The sequence below is a fragment of the Lutra lutra genome, chromosome 10 (genome assembly GCF_902655055.1).
Source record: "Lutra lutra chromosome 10, mLutLut1.2, whole genome shotgun sequence".
Taxonomy (NCBI): Eukaryota; Metazoa; Chordata; class Mammalia; order Carnivora; family Mustelidae; genus Lutra; species Lutra lutra.
In genome coordinates this window covers 83,099,013-83,106,473 of record NC_062287.1, presented here as the reverse complement: position 1 = coordinate 83,106,473, position 7,461 = coordinate 83,099,013, and the positions used below count along the sequence as shown (strand labels likewise).

At 35.3% G+C, this 7,461-nt stretch overlaps 1 non-coding gene across 1 annotated transcript; it reads left to right on the top strand.

The window, feature by feature from the left end:
• The first annotated feature begins 2,957 nt into the window (after positions 1-2,957).
• Positions 2,958-3,059, top strand: LOC125080210 (U6 spliceosomal RNA). Its single transcript, XR_007121246.1, has one exon. It is a non-coding gene; the product is annotated as a U6 spliceosomal RNA (small nuclear RNA).
• Positions 3,060-7,461: the final 4,402 nt, after the last annotated feature.

Below are 7,461 nucleotides of genomic sequence, written 5' to 3'. Positions count from 1 at the left end.
GACTCCCCCCAAAACTTTACTACCAATAGCCTACTGTTGACTGGAAGCCTTACAGGTAACATATACAGTTGGCTAACACATATTTTCTATATTATATGTATGATGTAATGTATTCTTGTAATAAAGTAAGCTAGAGAAAAGAAAGTAGTATTGAGAAAATTCTAAGGAAGAGAAAATATATTTATATTTCTGTACTGTGTTTATAGGAAAAATCCACATCTAAGTGGACCTGCACAGTTCAAACTTATGTTGTTCAAGGGTCAACTGTACATTGATTTCTCCACTCCTTCCTTCCTTTTTCCTTCTTCCCTTCTTTTCTTGTAATCTTCCTGCAGCCAGTCTAAATCATAATTATTGCTGACTTTCTGGGACTGATTAGCTCAATGGATAGGAGCCTGGTGTTAATGGAGGAGTGGTCCTATTTTATTCACTCATTGTGTGGAAAGCTTTAGTAGGAAAAAGGACTACCCAACCACCACAGACAACCTTTTTATTGGATTCCATCAGTCACAAATTCCCCAAATAGGAATTGATTGGCCAAAGGGAATTATAGAAGACAATTTGATTGCATAACCTTAACTAAAAAAGGTATGTCCCCATGAGAATGAGTTATTCTGATAGCAAGAAATGTCCCTGTAGAGATAGCAGCACTGAACTTCGCTCAAGGCAGAGCACGAGTCTTAAGTTTCAGAAATGACAACCTCTTAATGTAAGTAGAAATAATGGTGTCTTTCCTCTTAATAGTCATGGTATTAATTAAAATGAAATGAACTGTTGTGGATCTAAGTCTTGTGCTTCCTCATCACTCCTGCTTTCTGATAACAGAGTCCTCTTTCTTATGGAGAATCCATTCCATATATTTTGGTGCAGAAGGTTGGCCACAGAGCTAATAATACCTGACCAATCAATACATTGCATCCACTCACCATAGTGATTGGTTCAAGGATGGATACAACACTGATAATATCAATTGGAAGGTTCAAGAAAGAATTTTACAGCTGTATCTCTAGCTCTAAGGATGATGTACCTAGAATTGACAGTTGTCATTCTTGCTACCACATGAGGAGAGTTTATCTGAAAAAAGGCAACATTTGAGTCTCTGGACCCAGCCTCGATTAGGCTTTATAATCTCTTGGACTTCGTAGGTCCATTAGTCAATAGAACTTTTTTGAGATGGGCTTCTGTCATTCGTTCTCAAAACTACCTGATTAATACAGAAATCACATCAAGTCAGGAAATAACTATACTTTATAAGTGAAATAATAAAATTCATTGAAAGCAATTCAAAACATTTGTAGCAAAAGAGCTGGCCATGGTAATAGCATATTTTAGATAATATAAACATTAACTCTGTCTTTCAGTAGCATGTCTAACCTTGTTTGCTTGTAAAGGCTTCCAGTAGAGATAATTCTGTAGAACACAATGGGATTTTCTCTGCTCTTCTGCAAGTTTTGTAATTTCAGAAGCAGGAATTATTTCCATGAAGAAGGCTGCTGTGAAACCACAATGGTTTTCATAGAAGATAATAGCTATGTACCAATTTGTAGTTGTAACCAGAAGTTTATGGTTGTTAAAAATGCGGTGTGTTGTTAAGTCACAGAACATTATGTAACAGTACACAAACCTAGATAATGGAGGGGTATATTATCTGCCAAGAAATGTTGCCAGTGCTCTGGGGTTTTTCACCTGAGTGAGATGGCATTTGGCTCATTTACTGGCCTTGTTCTATGAGTGATTCTGTCAAAACAACATATGCCAATTGATCACCAAAAACCATTTCTTACAGCTTGATAATAGGATAGGTGACAGTATTTTGTATTTGAAGGGAGAATATTGATAGGGTCTTATTTCTGCAAGTGCTAAGAAACTAATAAATTCACTATTTGCTCTTTTTGGATTAAAGGGGGAAAGTATTCTGCTTGCCTAGGAGAAAATCAAATTATTCCTTAAAACATAGTGCAATTTAGTTCTTTTGGCTTTTTTATTAATTGGCCATGGTATCAAGTTATGGAAGTTAGGTCATGGGTGGAAAGCTAGCAAAAGGTGGAAACTCATCAAAAGTTTAGGAATATCAGGATGGACGATCAAACTGCAACAAAATCAGGGAATTGGGTGCACTTCAGAGATAGCTGACACCAATGATGAAAATTTGAATTTTATCAAATGTTTTTATAAAAATCTATTAATAATTATATCTGTTTTTGTCTTCTATGTAATTTACATTAATAGACATATTATTAGTTAGAGTAGGCTAACTTCTACAACAAATAGCGAAGGAGTATAATAATTCAAATGAAAGTTTATTTTTATGAGGCAAAGCTGGAGATATTAATAAGTTAAGGCAATCCTCTCCCACATAATCATTCAGCAATCCAGATTGACAGCTGCTCTGTCATCTTCAAAATCTAGCTTCTGACATCCTAGAATCATTTCTATTCCAACCACCTAAATGGGAATAAGAGCATGGAGCAATGCCTTATAAAAGATACCTGGCACATGCCACTTTTGTTCACATTTCATTGCCTAAAACTTGATCACATAACCACACCTAATGACAAGGAGAGCTGTGAAATATAGTTCCAGATTAGACAGCTAATTTCCAGCAATAAATATACAGCATGGATAGGGGATCAAGAATTTTTAATGGACAGTTGTTCATCTCTGTCATAATGTTCTAATATAGGGTCATTTTTGATTTTCTGGAATGAACCACACTTGGTAATATTATCCTTTTGAGGTATTATATATGAAAATTGGCATTTCTGTTCATAAATGAGTGAAATTATAGTTTTATTTTTCTATGCTGAATATTTTATTTTTGTTATCAGTATGCATTGGTTTCATATGCAAGATTTTGGGACATTGGAAAAGTCTAAAAATTATTTCAGTTTATAAAAATTTGTCCATGAAATATCTTCTTGCCTAAGTGCATTTCTTAAAACATTTCATCAAGTTTAGTGCTCGCTTCGGCAGCACATATACTAAAATTGGAACGATACAGAGAAGATTAGCATGGCCCCTGCGCAAGGATGACACGCAAAACATTTCATCAAGTTTATTGAGACATATATCATATATTTTGAGGTAGATATATATATATCAAAATGTGTGATATATATATATATCTCAGTAAGTGTGATACACATGCATATCATACTTTCTTTATCCATTCATCCATCAGTGAACACTTAGGTTGTTTCCATATCTCAGTTATTTAAACAATGCTTCAGTGAACATGGTGGAGAGCAGGTATGTCCTTGAGATAATGACTTCATTTTCTTTGGACAGATACCAGAAGCGGTATTGCCAAATCATATGGTAGTTCTATTTTTTATTTTTTGAGGAAACTCCATACTGTTTTCCATAGTAGTTGCATGAATTTACATTCCCACCAACAGGGCAAAATTTCCCTTTTCTCCACATCCTCACCAGCACTTGTTATTTCTTGTCTTTCTGATAATAGTCATTCTAACGGGTGTAAGGTAAGATCTCATTGTGTTTTTGATTTTCAGTTCTCTGGTGATTAGTGATGTTGAATACCTTTCATGTACCCGTTGACCCTTTGTATGTCTTCTTTGAAAAATAACTATTCAGATTCTTTGCCCAATTTTTAATCATATTGTTTGTTTTTTGCTATTGAGTTGTATGAGTTTTTAAAAATATATTTTGGACATTAACTAACCCTCATCAGATATATGATTTGCAAATATTTTCTCCCACTCTGTAGGTTACCTTTTCATTTTGTCAAAAGTTTCCTTTGCTGTGCAGAAGCGTTTTAGTTTGATGCAGTCCCACTTGTTTATTTTTGTTTCCATAGTCTTTGCTTTTGGTGTCAAATTAAAAAAATCATTGCAAAATTGATGTCAAGTAGCTTACCCCCATGTTTTCTTCCAGGAGTTTTATGGTTTCAGGTCTTACATTCAAGTTTTAAGATGATTTTTCTATATGGCATAAGCTAGGGATCAAATTTCATTCTTTTGCATGTGGCTGTTCAGTTCTCCCAACAGAGTAATTTGTTAAAAACAAAGTTCTGAGAAACAAACTGAGGGTTTTGGAGGGGAGAAGAGTGGGGGGTTGGGTGAGCCTGGTGGTAGGTATTAAGGGGGGCACGTATTGCATGGAGCACTAGATGTGATACATAAACAATGACTCTTGGAACACTGAAAAAAAAATAAAATCAAACAAACAAACAAAACAAAGTTCTTAATTTCTTCTGTTTTTGTTCCATTTACAACATGCATGCTTATTTGGGTCAATTTTTTTTTTTTTTTTTTTTTTTTTTTTGCTTTTTCAAATAAATTTATTATTTGAATTTTAGGTAGTTAACATACAGTGCAATATTGGTTTCTGGAATAGAATTCAATGATTCATTACTTATATACAGCACCCAGTGCTCATCATAGCAAGTGCCCTCCTTAATATCCATCACACATCTAGTCCATCCGCCATCCACCTCCCTCCATCAACTCCATTTGTTCTCTACTGTTAAAAGCCTCTTATGGCTTCTTTCCCTCTCACCTTTTTTTCTTTTTCCCCTGCCCCATATGTTCATCTGTTTTCTTTCTTAAATTCCACATATGAGTGAGATCATGTGGCATTTGTCTTTTACTGCCTGACTTATTTCGCTTAGCATAATACACTCTAGCTCCATCCACAGCATAGCAAACGTCAAGATTTCATTCTTTTTGATGGCTAATATTCCATTTGTTTGTGTGTACCACATCTTCTTTATCCATTCATCAGTTGATGGACAGTTGAGTTCTCTCCATAGTTTGGATATTGTTGATAATGCTGCTATAAACATCAGGGTGCATGTATTCCTTCAAGTCTCTATTTTTGTATCTTTTTGGTAAATAATTGGTGGTATAACTGCTGGCTCATGGGACACTTCTACTTTTAACTTTTTGAGGAACCTCCATACTGTTCTTCAGAGTGGCTGCACCAGTATGTATTCCCACCAACAGTGTAAGAGGGTTCCCCTTTCTCCACATCCTCACCAACACCTATTGTTTCCTGTGTTGTTAATTTTAGCTATTCTAACAGGTGTGATGTGATATCTTATCATGGGTCTGATTTGTATTTCCCTGATGATGAGTGATGTTGAGCATCTTTTCATGTGTCTGTAACCCATCTGGATGTCTTCTTTGGAAAAAAAAAATGTCTATTCATGTCTTCTGCCCATTTCTTTCTTTCTTTCTTTTTTCTTTTTTAAATTTCTTTTCAGTGTAACAGAATTAATTGTTTATGCACCACACCCAGTGCTCTATGTAATACATGCCCTCCATAATACCCACCACCAGGCTCACCCAACCTCCCACCCCTTGCCCCTCCAAAACTCTCAGATTGTTTTTCAGAGTCCACAGTCTCTCATGGTTTGTCTCCCCCTCCAATTTCCCCCAACTCTCTTCTCCTCTCCATCTCCCCATATCCTCCGTGTTATTCCTTATGCTCCACAAATAAGTGAAACCATCTTCCAGTCCCATCCATATTGATACAAAAGGTGGGTATTCATCCTTTCTGATGGAGGCATAATACTCCATAGTATATATGGACCACATCTTCCTTATCCATTCGTCTGTTGAAGGGCTTCTTGGTTTTTTCCACAATTTGGCGACTGGCCATTGCTGCTATGAACATTAGGGTACAGATGGCTCTTCTTTTCACTACATCTGTTCTTGGGGTAAATACCCAGTAGTACAATTGTGGGGTCATAGGGAAGCTCTATTTTTAATTTCTTAAGGAATCTTCACACTGTTTTCCAAAGTGACTGCACCAACTTGCAGTCCCACCAACAGTATAAGAAGGTTCCCCTTTCTCCACATGATCTCCAACACATGTTGTTTCCTGTCTTGTTAATTTTGGCCATTCTAACTGGTGTAAGGTGGTATCTCAATGTGGTTTTGATTTGAATCTCCCTGATGGCTAGTGATGATGAACATTTTTTCATGTGTCTGTTAGCCATTTGTATGTCTTCTTTGAAGAAGTGTCTGTTCATGTCTTCTGCCCAATTTTTTACATGATTACATGTGTTGAGTTTGAGGAGTTCTTTATAGATTCTGGATATCAGGCCTTTGTCTGTATTGTCATTTGCAAATATCTTCTCCCATTCCATGGGTTGCCTCTTGGTTTTGTTGACTGTTTCCTTTGCTATGCAGAAGCTTCTCTGTTTTTGTTCCATTTACAACATGTATGTTTATTTGAGTCAATTTTTAAAAATTTTGTTTAAAAGGAACTTATGTTGTTCATAGAATTGTGCAAAATATTCTCTTATAATTATTTTAACGTATTTGGTGCTATGTTTTTCTTTCCTTTAATCATTCCTAATTTTGTGTATTAGTTATATCTACACTTTTAAAATTAGGCTGAGTAGTTATTTACTTATTTCATTGTTCCCCTACTCCTCTCACCTCCTCCCCAGGCCCATCCCCATATACCCACTTCAGCCAAAAAAAGTTATTCTTAGAGTTGTTTATACATTTTCTTTTTTCCTAATTTATGCTAAATTATTTCTGCTTTTATCTTCATTCACCCCTTTTGATTTTATTTGAATTAATTTATTTTTCTTTTTCTAAAATCTCAAGTTTAGTTTGAAAATCAGTTTAAAGAGAATATATGTAAACTTTCCTCCCTCCCTCCCTCCCTCCCTCCCTTCCTTCCTTCCTCTATCCCTCCCTCCCTTTCTTCCTTCCTTTCTTTTTTGCTATGAAGTGTCCTCTGAGTACATCTTCGACTATAGTTCATAATTCTGAAAGGTACGATTGTTGTTTTATTTTCCAGTTATTCTGCTTTTACTTTTGATTTACTTTTGACAGAATTTAGTTGGTATACAATTAGCACTTTCCACTTTCTTTCTAATGTCTCGGGGGCACCTGGGTGGGTTAGTCAGTCAAGCATCTGCCTTAGGCTCAAGTCGTCAAGTCAATTGCTTATCCCTTTCCCTTTGCCACTCCCCCTGCTCATGCTCTCTCTCTCTCCCTCTCTCAAATGAATAAATAAAATCTATTAAAAAATGTTTTAATGTTTGTGGTCAGAAAATCTAATTTGTACTATTTCTGCTTTGGGGAAGTATATTGTTTTCTTTATGGCACTTGAGAAAAGGGTGGATTTTTTTTTTTTCTGATCATTTTCTGATCATTTCTGATCATTTTTTACTGATCATTCTGACTATATTGTTTATTCCTTTATTTAGTTGTTTATTTTTTATTTGTTGAATTGTCTTCTAGATTGAGAGAAAATGATAAAAATCAAATATACTCTATTTTGTTCATTTTAAACAGGTTTTAATTTGCTAGTTGTCTACCATATAAATGGTGCCTATAGGTAAACAGCAGCTGTATCTCATGGACTGGATCCTTCATCGTTATAAATTCTATTTGTCTTATTTCAAGTTGGTCCAAATTTTTCTGTTATAGATGACACTATTCAGTTGTGGCATGAGATTTTTTTCTATTCAGTATTTCA